Source organism: Galeopterus variegatus, unplaced genomic scaffold (genome assembly GCF_000696425.1).
Source record: "Galeopterus variegatus unplaced genomic scaffold, G_variegatus-3.0.2 Scaffold6594, whole genome shotgun sequence".
In the NCBI taxonomy this organism is placed as follows: domain Eukaryota; kingdom Metazoa; phylum Chordata; class Mammalia; order Dermoptera; family Cynocephalidae; genus Galeopterus; species Galeopterus variegatus.
Window position 1 is genome coordinate 102055 of NW_007732705.1, and position 18005 is coordinate 120059.

An 18005-nucleotide genomic window follows, 5' to 3' on the forward strand; every position below is an offset into this window, starting at 1 on the left:
GTTGAAAAGTGGGGCCCGCGAGCTTCAGGTGATGGGCTGGCCCTCCAGCCGGGATCTCTTAGAGCCCAGCAGCAGATAGAGGCGGCCATTACCTCATTGTGCTTGTGGCCCCTCACTGAGTTCTAGATCTCTTCCTGCCTGTCACCATGTGTACCATGACCGTAGTTTGTCTGGAAGTCCTTGTAGCCAGGGAGTGGCTCCACATAGGGCTTAAGTTCCTCGTGTTCGAGACCCACTGTTTTTCATGCTTTCTGATTGATGAGAAATTTTTGAGCAAATTTTTGCCCTCCGTTACCATTGTAGAAAGGAATGTAGTGCATTGTTTAGTACTATCTGCTGTCACAGCTTCCTGAAGTTCTCTCAAAAGGCAGAGATCTACTGACCAACGTCTATAGGATGACTCTCAGGCTTGACACATCATGGGTCCATTGTACTTTTGGACTTTAAGAGTTCCAGGGCAGCATGAGGGGGACTGTCACAGAAGGCATATAGCTTGCTGTAAAAGGTGAATTTGTTGCCAAATCCAAAGTGTGCAATCTTGATGTTCCTTCAGTGTTCAAGAGCAGTTCTTCCACCTTTAAATCTCTATGGGCAATACACTTCTGCTGACAGCTTGAACAGCAGACCCTATTTGGTGGAATTTGCTTCAGTTCTCTTTTTTTTTTTTTCCTCCTGCCATGAGCCACTAGGTGTTCAAATACCTCTCCTCTGCTAATGTCCTCCATAACAAGGCAGAGTTTCCTTGGCCTTGATCACATCAAATATTTCACTGTGTTGGGATGATTGGAGCCTTCATTATGTCTACATCGTAGAATAGTCTCTGGAGGCTAGAAGAGTTCTGTTGTCTTGTCAGTGACCTTCCCCACTACCACTTTCCTGGTCAGACTGTGCTGAGCCAACTTTACGTTAGCTGGTTACCCTTGCTCAAAGTCTCAGGAGCCTGGTTGCCAGTGTGGGTCTCTCCTCAAAAGAGATGGCTGAGAGGCCCTGCAGCATGCTGGACTTTCTGCTGGTCTGGAAGTCAAGGTGTCCCAAGGTTTGCTTACATTTGGGAAAAGCTGGTGGGAAGCTTGGTCCAAATCACCTCAAAAGAAAATCACTTCCAAAGTTCATTTCAAAAACTGATCTTTATATTGGAGTTAAAATAATGCCAGACAAAAATATTTAAAAAGCAAAAAACCCCTAAATTTTAACAAGAAAAAATTGAATAAAAATAATAAAGAAAAAATGAGAAAAGTAAAAATCAAAGAATAAAGAAAAATGAGAAAAATAAACGTAAAAGAAATAAGAAAGGAAAAATGAGAAAAAGAAAAGCTGAAAAAAGGGAGGGGGGAGTAAAGAAAAATAACAAAATGGACGAAAGATACCAAGGAGGAAACAAGCTATCTTCACAAAATTGAAGACCCTAAAGACCTTTTTGCTTTTGTGGGTTATAGCAATCAATATTTACCTCATTAGAAATTAAAACCTATAGGATGCTTCAATGTGGCCTTTTATTTCTAGTTTGAAAAGCTGCAATAATTTTGGGCTTTTAAAAAGAGCTCTGGATATCTACCCTTAAAATATTCACTTTTTCTTTAAAGGCTGCTTTCTTTGGCATAGATTCCTCCCTTCACACACTCCCTTCTCAGGGCTCTTCACTTGCTCCTACTTTTGCTGGAATGTTCTTTCCCAGAAATCCACATAGCGCCCTCCCCGACTTCCTTCATGTCTTTCCTCCATTGTTACCTTCTTAGTGAGGCCTTCTCTGATCTACCTGCTTGGTCTCACAACACCCCTAGCATATCTTCTCTGTTACCCTTATCCATTGCTTTTTCTTTAAAAACAAAACTTTGTGCCATAGAAATTTTCAAACATATGCAAAATTACTATAGCATAAAGACTCTTTCTCACATATCTACATCCACTATTTTTGCAATCTTAGTTTATCTATATATAGTTCAGTCTGCATCTTTAAATAAGTACATTTTTTAGAAACACAGCTCCCATGCCATCATCAAATCTAAAAAAACTATCATATAATACCATATTCAAATTTCCCATTTGTCTCAAAGATGTTTTATTACAGTTGACAGGTTTAAATATAAGTTCAAACAATGTACCCACATTGCTTTATATTTTTTTCTGTAGCAATATCACAATTTAAAATGCCAGTTATTTTACTTACTTGCCTACTGTCTCTCCCATTAGAATACAACTTTATGCAAGCAAAGACTTTTATGAAGGGAGGCTGTATGAGTATTTTGCACTCTAGATCTGCTTTCTCTCCCTCCCTGTCCTAAGCCCTTGTGCCAGAATCTTAAGTGGTGGAGACTTGAAACAAGATACATTAAAGCCTAAGTCCCAGGTCATTGGGGAGCAGAGTGGCCTGGTCAAGGCTCACTTGGGCTTTGAATGGAGCACTGGCAGGAGCATCGCTATGGCATGTGGAACAGGGAGGAGAAACCCTGTGGTCACTCCTTGGGCCTCTCAGGAATATTCAGCACAGGGGCGGGCTATGGAAGGGCTAGATTCTGCAATTGTGGGTGGGAAGTGGAACCTGGGAAATGTGTTTGTTTCTCTTACCTGTTTCTCCTATGGTGACTTTGATGTTTCCATGTTGGAGTGACCTGGTAAACACTGGTTCTGTTAGGAGTATAAATCCTGCCATATTTATTGAAAGTCTGTCATTGCTGGAACTTGTTGGAAACCAGCAACTCACTTTAAAAGCCATTGGAAAAAAATTAGACTTGTTGCAATTAAATAAAATTGACCAATAAAAATAATTTGCTTTGAATACATGTGAATAATAAACGAGCTACAAAATCTCCTTCTATTCCCATCATAAACTCATAGCCAAATAGTCAGAAGCACCCGTGGTGACAAGGTGGCTTGGGTACTACCCCTCATAGGCTCTCTGGAAGAGCTCAGTGATAGGATGTGTAAGGCTTCTGGGCCAGAGCTACACTCAGGTCCTTCCTGGTTCTTTGAGTTAAGCTGCTGCTCCAGAGAGCTTCCAGGAAATGGGAGTCTCTGTGGCCCTCCTCTCTGCTCTTGATCTTTCTCTCACCCATCTCAGACCTATTAAGAGGTTTCCAGTATCTAACAGCACTGCAGCATCTCCACTCCTTCTTGGAGCAGCTGGCAATCCTGGAGATCAGGGACTCTCTCTCCTGGTTGCCTTTAATTGTTGGGAAACATTTTACCTTTTCAATCCAATCAGTACTGGGGGAGAGAGAACATACATTGAAATTAGAGATGTAGGGGAGCTAGATTCCCCTTTAGCATCTCTTTTGGCTGGACCTGAGAATTAAATTGACATAAGACAGATCAACAGGAGAAAAACATTCAGATTTATTTAATAAGAGTTTTACATGGCACAAGAGCATTCGTAAAGAAATGAAGACTCAAAGAAGCAGAGTCAATTACTTATATACTGAACTAGACAAAGACTAGTAAGTTGTGAAGAAGCAACTACATTATTGATGAGGCTTAAAAGATTAAGTTATTCTACAGTATTCTCCCAGTCTCAACTCCCCATCCTTGAACAAGGATGTTGCCTTTCCTTCTAGTATAGGCAGAGTGCCTTCCACATAGGAATTTCATCTCCTGCTTTTGGGAAACAGAAGAGAGGTCAGAATGATCTTTTTGCACCTGCTGTTTCCCAGGTGCTTTTATGCCAGGGTGGTGTATTTTTAATCCCTTCAGAGTGAAGGCAAACAAATACTGGAAGGACACTGTGATGGCTTTGATGGCTAAGAGCTTGGACTCTGAAGTCAAAGACAATTATATTCAAATCTCAATGGTGGGGGGCAGGGAGAACTTGGGTGAAGGCTTCTTAACTTCCTTAAGCCTCAATTCTCTCTTCTATAAAATGGCAGAGCAATAGTTGCCTCAGAGGTAGGGTCGCCCCAAGGGTATACAAGCCCAAGGCCCCCATCTATACAAATAATTTGGGTCTCCTCAAATGAGCATTCCAGTACCATTCTGGTGACCCAATCTCACAACATCCTGCAAAAGAAATATAGCTATGGGAAGTGGGAAGGATTTGCTCACTAGGCCACCTTTCTGGAACCAGGGCCCAGCCAGTGGCTCTGGGATGACCCCAAAGGTGTGAATCTTGGAGCGCCTTGGCACCTGGTTGACCCCACCCATGTGTGATGGCACTGCTAGCCCAGCAGGTCCCAGACAATGGTGGGGGGTGCCTAGAAAAGCACGAGGAAGGCACTTCAGAAAAGCACAGATCCCTTCAGGCATAGCACTGGAGCATGCCTCTTCACTTGCCTGTATCTGCTCCTACGTTACTGTGAGGATGAAAAGAGCCAGTTTATGAAAAACAATTAGCATAGCTACTAGCACATAATAAGCTCTCAGAAATGTTTCTGTTATTACCAATAGCAATAAGGCCCAGACTCCTGAGAATGAACAGTAATTCCTGTGGGAATTTACAGGGGTGGGTTGGGGTGGGGGAGGCAGTGGATTTAGGGAGCAAGAGGCCACTTAGGTGGGAATGTCATTGGGCAGATGGGCTGTGAGATGGCCTTGAAAGGACAGCAAGTCACACAAGAGACAGAGGAAAGCAGGAGACATTGTCAGTGAGCTGTTGTGTGGGTCCTGGGGAGAGCCAAGGCCCAGAAGCAGGAAAGTTCAGGAAGTGCTCAGGGAATGGTGGGTAAATCCCACCCTACTCCCAGTTGCAGTAGAAGTTTGGTGCAAACTATTAAATTGAAGAGAGCAGTCTTTTGAGACTTTGGTGAAGGGAGAAGAGAGCTGAAGGAGAAGAGAAGAGCACCCCTGAAGGCAGGAACCGCTGCAGGGTGTCTGTGGTATGCAGCATGGAGCCCCTAGCTTCTCCTCCAGCATCCAAGCTCCCTCCTGTAACCACCAGCCTCAAGAACAGTATCCTAGGTCAGCCCAGAGCCGGTTCACCTCCTCCAGGGAAGCACTGGCCAGGTCCTGCAGCACTGGCTACATCTGCATCCATCTGGTATAGTAGTTGGTCACTGTGGCAACCTGGGTCTGCTGCAGCATGACCTCTCAGACCCACACAGCATATCCCTCCTGTCCAAGTCCACCTCATCCTCTGCTCATCTTCTCTAAGGTAGGTCCCGCTTCTCTCAGTCGTAGCAGCTTAGCAGCCTCCCCAAGAAGGCTATAACTTCAGCTGTGTCTCTGAATAGAAGGTACCGGCAGACGGAAGCCTGCAATACCACCTCTTCCTGTTGCCCAGCCGAGCATGGCCTTTCCAGTCTGAACCTGTCCCCTTTCAAGACCAATGAAACCAGCCTCTTGAGCCTTTGGCTGGGACCGAGCCCCTCACCATCAGGGGCAGAAGTCTTGGCCTGGCTGCTGCTGAGGGCACGTTTATTCCTTTCCACCTGGCTGGCTGCCTGCTTCCTGAGACCACTTCCCACAGCTGCTCGTGGCATGCTCCGTATGGCCTCCTGTCCGCCAGGGGGCGTGGCTCCGGCGAGCTGGCTGCAGCAGCCAATAGGCTGTCAGCGCACGCGGGCTCGCTCCCGCGCCAGACCCCGGAGGCTCAAAGCGAGGTCTGAGCGGAAGTCTGACCCGGCTTCCGCGACAGGAGCGAGACCAGCCCCACCCCCACCCCTAAACGTTTGAGGATGTTTCTACAGCAGTGACAATTAAAGGCCTCCTCACTTGATTTTGAGTTCAGGAGGCTGAACATTCATTTCCATAATATCTTCCACGGCTTAGGCCTTTCCTGCTCCAAAAGACCCTCCGGAAGTGTCCAGGCACTGTGGTGACTATTCTCTCACTGCACTGAGCTTTTTTAGTTGTGTTTCCATTTCCTTTTTCACACTGAGAGTTCCCTAAACGCAGGACACTTCATGTAAATAAACACGGGATTTTGAGTCAATGGGCAGACCTTCCCCCCACCAGCCCATCAAGTTTCTCCCATTTTGGTGAAACTTTATTCTAAGCTGACTGTTAAATCTGCACCTCGTATTACTTAGGGTATCCCTGAGCAGGTGAGCGGCCATGATTCCTGCATTCAGGTAACTGGACTTACATTGATTCTTTGCTGGTATGACACCTTATGGGTTTCTTCAAGAACATTTTGTTTTGCCCATTGTCCATTTTCTGAAGCTGAAAATGAGTGTGGGGAGGGGTTGAGGACAGGGAGAAAAAGGAACAAGCTGGAGTTTTCCATTGGCATGCTTGATATCCTGTTATTATTTTGACTTTAGGTAGGTAGACCTTTCAAAGATGATATTTCAATCCTGAAAAGAACTTAATACTGAATCCGATCCCCAGGAGAGTGTCTTTAAAAAGCTTTTCCTTGTTCTTGTACATAGCCTCCATAGACTTAAGGGTTAAGAGCAAAAGCTGAGTCTCCCTCCTGTTCTCCGGCTTTCCTAATCCATCTTTTTGAACTAAGGCATTCCAAAGAAAGGCCAAGCTTATTACTAACCTATACTCTTGCTTAGAATAGATTATGTGAGATGTGCACATTAGTCATGAGTCTAAGTCAGGTACTTTGAAGTTCCCGTGATGCTTGGCTAAGGTTATTGTCTTTGAGTTTTCCAGCTTCAAGATAACATCAGGGACTTGAGACTCACCAGACCACCAACCTCAGGCCCCATGACGTCAGGGAAACTTGTTCATCATGAAATGCTGACCTCTGACTCAAGCCACCTGCAAGATCCCCACCTTCACTACCTCCCTACACATACCTGCATTTCTTTCTTCTCTTTAAAAATCTTAAACTTTAGTCAGTCGGAGAGGCAGGCTGACATTGCTACTCTGTTCACCCATTCTCCTGACTATAAATAAAATCTTTCTTCCCGGCACTGTTTTTTGTCTCACTAATTGGCTCTTGGCACAATGAACAACCAAACTCAATTAGATCTTTTGGCTCAGTTATAATACCACTACAGGAAAAATGTGAGAACAAAATCTATGTGTTACTGTTATGAATTTGAATAGTTAAAAGAACATCATGCACACAATTTTACCTAATCCTCAATTTTGTTGGCTTTATTGTTTCTAACATTTCTGATACTTGTAGAATTGAGCTGTTAACTAAAAAATATACTTCTGTTTACTGGAAGCCAAGAAGAAAACTTCTTAGACTTCCAGAGCCAACACATCTTTTGTTTGGGAAGTAAGTGTTTCCTTTGCTGTTTTTGCCAGTAGCTTTTGTTAAGAAAAGATGAGTCTTGGCACATCTATCAGAGCAGGTCTCTTTCAATGGCAAATAGAATAAACAGAGTGGCCACTGGGCAATATATTTCCTTTTTCTCTTCCTAGACAACTTGCCAAGGATAATGCAATAAATATAGTAAGCTCAGAGAAAAAGGAAACTACAGGTGCTTTTCAGACATTTAATTCAGCTCCAGTTGGCCCTTTCTATATTACTTTTTTCTCTCACTTACCTTCTTCTTACAATAAATAGAATTTCAATGAGTTAAGATGCTCAAGATCAAATCAACTGTACGGCTATTATATGCTCAACAAAATAAAAGTGGAAATTAACTTTAAGAATAGAGAAGAAATGATGTCTTCAACAAAAGCACATGTTTTTCAGAGTGCATCAAATCTTAAAATCTTGGCACTAGAAGAGTTCATGGAGGTCATCTATCCAAACACTTAGGGAATCTACAGCACTACTTCCAGTAACCACTGCAGTCATCACTAACTGGTCACAGCATTTTCCCCATTATTCAGAGACAAGGTCTCAAAATCCTTTTCAGTAAGCCATTCTTGTCTTTCATTATCAGCTCATTAGAGCTGGTACTCAAGATGAAGCCTCTTTGCCAAGCATGGATCAGTCATACTACCTGCATTGGGTTGAACGGCCCTGCAAAGTAACTGGAGCTTAATCTACAGTGTAACTGTTAAGAGGGTGGGAAATCCTATTATGGTTGTTGAAAAGTGGGGCCTTGAAGAAGAATTAGATTGTAAAGACAGTGCCATAGTGAATGGATTCATAATGGTGATAATGAGTGTGGTTCTGAAGGTGTTTAAAGGAGAGCATGTCAGAGTCTCTCTCTGCTCCACCATTTTCTGCCACATGAGACCCCTGAGTTACTTCCAAGGAAGACCCTCACCAGAAGTGTACCTTGACTTTGGACTTCCCAGCCTCTGAAACTGTAGGCAATAAATTTCATTTTCTTACAAATTACCTAGTTCCATGTATTTTGGTATAAGCAACAGAAACAAATTAATATACTACCTACTCTCTGAAGGAAGTTTCTCTTACAGTGCCTTTGATAGGTGATTTAAGTCTTTTAATATCTGCTTCCAACTTATGTCTCTAGCTCCCCCAAATTATATGCACCTAAAGTTCAGCCAAACTGAAATGCTCTGGTCGCCAAATGAAGACTTCATTGTTCTTGTATTACTATGTAAGTCTTTGGAGTTTCCAGCATTGCTACTGCCCCAAACAATATTCCAGGCATACTTCAAAGAGCATCCAAGATCTGCCTCTGCTGGCAAAGTCTTCCTTCATTCATGCCTTGCAGAATTTTATGTAATTACTCCTTCATTTACATGCTCACAGCACTCTGCGCCTTATAATAAATCTTAGTAGGTGTTTTTTCCACCAAGACTTCTTATATGGTGAGTGCTTTTTGTGTCCTTTTTATGAACCCATGTCTACCCCAAATTACATGTGTTTCTTTAAAGTATCAACAAAGACTCTAAGAAAACAGATTAATAACATTTTTGACACCAGGAAAGTGTTCTGCTAAGAAAAACATTTTAAAGTGGGTGCTTTGAGAAGCCTGCTAAGGAGGGGAACCCACAATTGGCAGGATTTTATTAATAAGCTAGTCAAAGGATTTAGCCAATGTAAAGATGAAGATGGTGTGTTTGAGGTATTCAATGAGATATTCCTGAATTGTAGGTCATTCATGGTAATAATGTGGATATGAAGTAAAAGGAAGTAGAGTAAATAACACTGATGGTTCACTTTCTCAAGATGCTCTGTGAACATGAAGAATTTATCAGGTCATGGAGCAAGGGTGGACAAACTATAGCTCATGGGCCAAATACAACCTGCCATCTGATTTTTTAAATAAAGTTTTTTTGGAACATGTATTGTCTATGACTGCTTTCATGCTACAACAGCATAGTTGAGTAGTTGAGATAAAGACCATGTCGCTCGCAAAGCTAAAGGAAATGTTCACGACTTGTCCCTTAGAAAAAGTTTACAACCTTTGCTATAGAACATCATTATAGTCATGATTCACATTCCTGGGATTGTTGAGACATACCAGACTGTAGGAACTGCTGGAGATGATGTGCCAGGGACCCCTGGACAAAAATGAAGAAGCCCACTGGGGGATTTGGAATGTTTCAATGTTTTCTGTGAGATATAACTTAATTAAATAAAAACAAAGTTCTGGAAAAGAGCAAAGGATTGTCTCTGATTTTGCATTCTGCTATAAGAATATTTACCCACTTGTTGCTTTCAATTGTCTCTGAAAACAGAGGAAACCCACCTTTTATGCCCAAATGAGAATGGAGAACTTATATATAGATGTCATCACTGTCAATCATTTGCAGATAGAGGAGACAGATGATCTCAGTGGAGACAACCAGTGACAGGGTATGTCTATGGTGCCTGATTCCAAGGCAGCCTTTTGTATTGGCTACTCCTACGAGGAAAGATTCTCAAATCTCTTCTCTGCTCAGTCAGTTCTGAAAAGCAGCCCATAAATTAAAGAGAAAGACCTCTGCATTGGGCAGCTGACAAACCAGCTGAGATCATGTCGTTATAGTATCTTGATTAGAATATCAAGGGGTTTTTTTTGTTTGTTTTTGTTTTGAGAAATGCTTTTGGCTGATGTCTGTGCATTAGCATCCTGGATCTTGCACCCACTGACTCATAAAACAATCCTGTTTATTGCTGTTGACATCTGGCAGGGTGAGAGGTATTTCCCCTGATGCTTAAACCATGACAAGAGACTAGGGGTATTGATGGGCATTAGGACTCCCAGCAGGAACTGGCATTTCCATGTCCGATGGGAGGAAAGTGACCTCTGTTGAGAAAGACTTTCTAGGTGTTTTCTTCCTCTTAGAACACACAAAGATGCCGAATGACTTCATTTGTTGCTGTTGTTGCTATTATGAGAGGAGGCTGCTGGTACTACGACTTCTGCCATTGTTCCAAAAATAAAGAATGCATTTTGTTCTTTGACATTTCCTTAAAATGAAAAGGCATTCTGTCTTGGAAGGCACTGCCAAAAGACTCACATGACAGTGCCTGAGTTAGTCAAAGAAGTAGAATTGAAAACTGTAGGGACTTTGTACTGTGTTAACTTGGCTATGCTGAACTGTTTCCCAGAATCTCCTTCTCTGTATGTTTCCAGTCAGAGCGAGTCAGGAGATATTTTCACATGCAACTTGGAGGGTGGATAAGCAGCAGCCACTTTGCTTTTCACACTTGGAAGGTCAGGGCGGGTGTTTTGTAGCTCATGGCTATGTTTTTGCTCATTTCCTTGCTCAACTCCTTGGTGTGCCAGACCTGCACCCGCTCTACTTTCCTCTGGATCCTCCCCCAGAGTTTCTGAATCCTGGGTTGGGTGTGTGTTTAGCTCCATGATGAAAGGCATCAGCTTCTCCTGCAGGAGCGGTTGGAGGCAGTGAGAGCTGATGCGGGCTCCAGTCCATTGTTGTGGGGCTGTGGTCATGCTGGTAATTCCAGCCTATCCTTGCCCTCCCACTTCACATCTATTTTCCCTTCTCTACTGCTTGCCTTGTGGACTTTAAGCTCCAGAATCAGGCATGGAGACAAGAGCCTTACAGAGACTGCTTAGCCAGCTCCCACAATTGCGTAAGGTCAAATTCCTGTGGGAAATATGTATCTATGCCTCCTAGTGGCTCTGCTTCTCTCACCGAACCCTGACTAATACACAATTAGAGAGACTGAGTGAAACTAGTGTTAAGTAAATAGGACCACAGGATCCACTAAAGAGGAAAGGGAGACTTTATTTTCCACAGAAAAAGACAATCTGTAGACTGGGGAGCACAGACCTTGGCAGAACAAAAGATGAGCACTCTGGAGAACAGAGGAGGAAGACCAGTATATTAGTCCATTTCTGTTGCTTATAACAAAATACACAGAACTGGGTATTTTATAAAGAAAACAAAATTTATATTGCTCACAGTTTCAGAGGCTAGGAAGTCCAAAGTCCAGGGTACACAGCTGGTGAAGGCTTTCTTTGGCGATGACTTCAGTGACAGCAGGGTATCACACTGTGAAATGGTGGAGCAGACAGAGAGCAGATTCTCCTCTAAAGCCCTTAGAACCACACCCTCTGACCACCTTTTTTAATCCATTCACTACTGCACGGTCCTACAATCTAATCACCTCTTCAAGGCTCCACATTTCAATTACCATAATAGGATTTCCCACCCTCTTAACATTCAGAGTGGGGGCCAAGTTTCTAATACATAAAACTTGGAGGAGGGCCTGCCCAGTGGCGCACTGGAGAGTGCGCCACTTGGGAGTGTGGCGGCGCTCCTGCCGAGGGTTCAGATCCCACGTGGAGACCAGTTCCCGCTCACTGGCTGAGCACGGTGCGGGCGCAACACTGAGGGTTGCGATCCTGTTGCCGGTCCCCGGTACGGGCGCGACACCGAGGGTTGCGATCCCGTTACCGGTCAGTAAAAAAGACAAAAAAGGAAAAAAGAAAAAAAAAAACTTGGAGGACACAATTCAAGCTTCAGGGAATTGTAGGGGGACACAATTCAGCCCACTACACCTAGCATTTCTGCCTTCCAACGTCAGGTTCATACACATATTCAGTGAGCTTAGAGGAATGCTGCAAATATGTATGGGAAAAGCTATACATATATGTGCAATGAGTGAACATAACACAAAGGTATGTTACTGTGCAGGCTCTACAGGCAGCCATGGCTGGTTTTGCTGTGGCCTCTTATCAAGAAAGAGAGAAAAGAATATCCGTAGAGTCTGTTTTCTGTCTAAATGGGGACATTGTGGGCCCCCAAGAATGAGAAGGAGGGGGTCAATGACTGGTGCCAGGTGGACTTGTTGAAGGTCAATGTAAAATTCCCAGCAATTGCTAATTTGGCCTTATCCTCTGAGAGTTGCCTTTGCTTAGTTACATAAAAGAAAACTTCATAACAGTAAGATATGTACTTGTAGGCTGAGAAATATGTGTCTGCGCTTTCCCTCCTTGTGTCCATTTGGTTCTGTTAAACAATTTAAATGTCTCTTTTAACCACAGCGAGTCCATTTTGTCTGTCCTTTGTGGTACATTTAACACTAGGAATTAGAAAATTAGTGATGTAGTTTTACTTCTGCCAATTCTGGTTCTGTCATTTTGTGGAAACTATTTCACTTTTTCATTTTGTTTTTGTTTTTTACTTTTTACTTTTTACATTATTTTATTTTAAAAGTTCATTGTACATACTTGTGGGGTACAATGTGTTGTTTCAATACATGCATATATTGTACGATGATTTACTTGAGATAGACAGCATCTTTAAAGTACAGAAATTTTACTAAGGTATCCTCTTATATCCAGTCCAGCTGTAGGGCTTTCAGATTACTTGATGCTTGTAACTTATATACCCAAGTATACCAGATGTTTCATAAATAGCTCTCTAACTGCAATGTATAGAGATCACATTATGACTCATCTATTTTTATATTATTTCCAAACCTCAAGTACACAGGTTGTGTGAGAGTAATGCCAGCTCAGTTCAGAATATGACCTTTCTACCCCATAGAGTAATTTTGTAGCGAATATTAAGCTGTAAAAGACGGAGTTTAAAAATGTAGGTTCAGGACAGGGCTGGGACTACCGAGGGCAACATGAGCAGAGCACCTAATGTGACCAATATAGGGAAGGGGAATCTCAGCTAGGGGAATGTAAGGTCTTATGCTGAGGTCCAAGCAACCAGCATTATCTATAGCTCACAAATGTTTACGCTTAAGCTTGAGTTTCAGAATGGCCGGATCCAAGGAACAGCATGCTCCAAAAAGCAAAAGTGAAACTCCTGACCACAGAAAAGTTTTAAGGGCTCCTTTCAGGGCCCACATGCAAACTAGGCTTCAAGAACCAACCAATAAACCATGTCCTATGGTCATCCAAGCCAAACTGAACAAGTTTGTATCTTTCATTTGCATAAGAGGATATAAATGAGGACCTGGGTGGGGAGATGGCCAGGAATCTAGTCTATATAGGATACTCCCTTTTCTTTGTTTGAGGAGATACTGTTTTAGGGATTATCCACAGTGTACTACATTACTTGTTACAAGTAATAAACCTTCCTATCCAGACTTCTGGTCTCAGTTGCATTCATTCAGTTACGCACACCTAGAGACGGACGCCTTGAGTAGGTAAGACTAAGGCACATTAAGGAGACACTCGCTCTTAGGGTCATGCAAGTATGGGGTCAGCACTTGCATCACCCTGAGAGTATCTCCTTACATTCTATGCCCCAGGCTCTCACTTACCTCACCTTAGTCCTGGTTCTGGAGGCAGACTACCAGGTTCAAAGCAAAGATCCTCCACTCTTATGCAAGTTATTTAATCCCTTTGAATCTGTTTCCTGAACTCTAAAAAGGAGATAATCACAATATATATCACAAAGCTGTTTCAGAGATTAAACACAATATTTTATATAGAACACCTAAAACAGTTCCTAGAACGTGGTTAGGGATCAATAAATCCTAGCTATTTTTACTTTTATTTGTATTATACTCAGAACATTAGATGCATAGAACAGTGTTTGACACATGGTTGAAATTCAATAAATATTGACTGAGTGAATTAATGAATAAATAATTAATGAATTTAAACTGATCTATAAAGATGGATGGACGAATGGACAGATGGGCAACATATTTGTTCTGAGTTCAGCCTTCCTGAATTTCTCCTTAGCCATTCAGAAAAATACACAGGGAACAATCACTGACAAATTATTGATGATTATCTTTAAATGGAGGAAACCATTTAAAACAACCTCTGCTGATCACGATTGGGTTTAAGAACACGACTAGGTTAGAGGCAGTAAGGTGTCTTCTTTCATTCACCTTCCAAGAAAACAAAGCACAACTTGCAGTTGAATTTACCCAGTATCTTTTACTCCATAGTTATTTTTGCAAAAACAATAGCCCCCTCACTGCTCACCTTATGGGAGCGTGTCCCCCATGGTTTTTGTTTTTAGTTGTTGTTCTTTTCTAAGTATTCCGGTCTCACTTATCTGTATTGAAAAGGTAACTTGAAAATATAAACATGAGGGACAAGAGATGACATTTTGAGAACCCTCTTATAATCCTGCCTCGTTTCTTCAGCTTCCCTCTTCTTGATCAAAGTTTGTTCCTGCTGTGAATCAGACTCAGGGCCAAGAGCTCTGTTAAGACCAGCAAGAGTGTTACAGCAGGATAAAGAACAATTCTTACCAAAGTAATTTACTAAGTTTCTTTCTCTCAGGTTGTAATAAGGAGGGAGGTTTTATTTTTCTCAGTTATAATGACTTCATATCTCTGTTGAAAAGAAAAGAAGTCACAAGATTAGTGCTCTCTGTTGCTGGACTGACTCCAAGAGATAAAATCTGAAGTAAAAATAGCTGGAATTTCAGTCACTGTGCCCAGAGGTCTGTAAAAAAGACTGATGAGTCTCTCTGCTTCAGTGTGTCAGGAAGTTGTGGGGGAGGATCCTCTCACACGTATTAACAGCTTGCAATTTGCCAGGCACCATCCTTGGGGCTTTTCTTGGCTTATCTCATTTAATCCTTACAATAAATGTATGTGATACGCAGAGGCACAGACAGGTTAAATAACTTTTCCAATGCCACACAGCTTCTGAAGCTTTACTTCAGAGCTGGATAATTAATATTATATTGGCTTGGAATATTAGCCAAAAATATAAAATTACAAAGACAAGCTCCAGATAATTTTATATGTTTTGGAAAAGTAAGAAATCTCATAAAATATAATTGAATTGTGAAAAATGTAAAGTCTTAAACTCCAGTTAAAAAAGTCATAATAGGGCCGGCCCGGTGGCGCACTGCTACAGTGCACCGCTTGGGAGTGCGGTGGCGCTCCCGCCGAGGGTTTGGATCCCTCATACAGACCGGTTCCCGCTCACTGGCTGAGCGAGGGGCGGGAGCAACACCGAGGGTTGTGATCCCGTTGCTGGTCCTGGTCCGGTACGGGCATGACACTGAGGGTTGCGATCCATTGCCGGTCACGAAAAAAGACAAAAAGGAAAAAAAAAAAAAGTCATAATAGAAGCTCATGAAATATATACCACTTATAAATCACAAATATTTAATATATAATATTATATAATATATGATACAATATATTACTTTCGTATATTATATAGAAAATATATAATTATATAAATGCTATATACTGGTATAAAAATATTATACTTATGTTTGTATTATGTTTAAATGTATTATGGTAATTTTTATGTACATGTAAATATTTATATTATACTGTGATAGTGTGATATTTATATACTGTTTTTTGTGCTTGGTTCCTGGCTCATACTAGTCTCTGACCTTCTCCTGCCCTCCTTTTCCTGCTCATTTTTATCCCTGAGGCAGAAAATTCTCTGGCCCACCTTTTTTGATTGCAGGTCATAAGATCGCCATTTCAGAAGAGCTCCTGCCCCGTGCCCGGGAGGAAGGAATGCTGCACAGAGAGGCCAAGAAGAACCTGAACAAGGAGGCCTTGCTGGGTTTCCGCATTAAGTCTGTTAATGTTAGATCATACCTTTTTATCCAACCCCATTTTTCCAGGGTTGTCCATGCTTCAATCATGTATAAATTATGAAGCTTCTATAAAAACCTAAGAGCGCAGGGTTCAGGGAGCTTCCAGAGAGCTGAACATGTGCAGGTTCCTGGAGGGCTGGAGGGCGGCATGTCCAGGGAGGGCATGGAAGCTCTGCACCCCTTCCCCCATACCTTGCCCTGTGCATCTCTTCATCTGTATCATTTGTGATATCCTGTACAATAAACCAATAAACATAAGTATGTGTTTTTCTGAGTTCTGTGAGCTGCTCGAGCAAACTAATTGAACCCAAGGAGGGGTTCGTGGGAACCCTTATTTATGCCGGTTGCTCAGAAGTTCCAGAGGCCTGGACTTACCTGCAACTGGCATCTGAAGTGTGTGGGGGAGTCAGGGGGGGACTTGCCTCAGTCTTGGGGACTGAGCCGTCAACTTCAGGGGCTCAACCTCAGTGGGATCCGATGCTATGTCCAGGCAGATAGTGTCAAAATTGAATTGAATTAGAGGACACTGAGCTGGTGTCCACTGGAGAATTGCTGGCTGGCTTGCTGATGTGGAGAAATTCCCACACGTTTGGTCACAGAAGTCAAAAGTCAGTCTTCTGTGATGATTGTGATTATTGCTGAGTAAGAGTATAGGAAAAACTGCTGTGAGCCATCCTGCTATAGGGAATGGCATGGGAGCCTGAAAGTGAAGCCCCTTGTTCATTCGAGGGTCTCGTATGTAAGGCAGGGCTCCGTGGAGATTTCTTGTTTGTTTCACCTTTACTTGACAAGGCTTTTCAGAATTAAAGGCCTAACTTTTGGCTTAGTATGGCTTTGGGGGATTCCAAGGGCCCTGGAGTTTCTCAAGGCCATACTAGAATGTCCTTTGAAAGATTCCAAGGACCCCAGGGTTTCTCGAGGGACATGTTAATAATACATCAAAATTGATTGGTTTATTTAAAAGGATATTGTCAGTACTAAAGGTATTTTTGATGCATGTTCCCGGTATGGGTTGGCTCCATTTAATTTCGTTATTAATCTTCCTTGTTAGTGATATGTGCATTTACCCATTGTGGCTGTGGTCATGCTCTTGTATGTGTGGAATGAAGTTATTATGTTAGATTTCTATCTATATTTCCCCAGGGAGATGGTGGATCTGGGTGCAGTAATGTTTACAACTAATTGATCACAACCAGTTACAGATTTCTTTGTTTCTCCCCACTCCCACAGTTTCACTTGATTTACCAGGAATATGTTCTTTCTTTAGTAATAATAAGAATGATATAGTGTGTTTTTGTTAGCTTGAGTTGGATCATTTAATTTTTCACTTTGTTCCTTATACTGTTCCCAAAGTCAATTGGTAAGAAAATAAAAAGTTTTACTATAAAGATGAATAGGTAAAATAGTAAAGTTATTTTAAAAAGGTTTAGATATTAATATATTTTGTTTAGATTAAAGTGTAATTGTCTTTAATAGCAGTACAAAATATAATTGAACATTACAATTAAGTTTCATTATATAAAATCATGTTGTAAATGTTGTGATTTTGGTTAAGATTTAAAATAATTAACATAAAACATTAAATTGTTAAATGTAAGTAAGATTTAATAGAAATTTAGAGTATAAATTTATACGTAAGTTTAAAAGGTTAAGAATTGTGATTCAGACCAAAAGTCTGACGCTCTCTAATGCCAAGCAAGCTGCTATTGTATAGTTTCCTGGCCACAGGCTCTAGGGTGAACTATTGATGCATGAGTGGGTGTTTTTATCACAGCACAACTGCTTTGGAACATTCTGTTTTTTCTTTTTCTATAGAGATGAAATAATAAATGTTTCGATTAGAAGATAAATCATCACGTAAAAGGTTAAGTAAAAAATATAAATAAAGCAAGATTTTTGTGGTTGGTGTCCACACTTGCACTAGACATCTGTGGTCCGTCTCTTTCTTTCCTCGCCGACGCCACACCACCTATTCAGGTCCAACGAATCCTGCGGAGCTGGTCTCCGGCAAAAACCACCTTGCTTTTGTCTATGTTTTTTCCTCATATGTAATATAAAATATTACCTTTTTAAAATATAATTAAGTAATATATAAATACGTTCTACATAAATAATAAACAAAATAGATTGTAAAAAAACTATACTGTGTTCTTTCATATATGTATGTAATGGAAGTACACAAAATAAGAGATTTTTGTGAACAACTGTTTGTGGTCTTACAGCACCTCATGTACAATACACTTGAGAAAATGGCTTGTGTGAAAGATGTTAGTGTGATGACTAACTCCTTGTTAGTCATC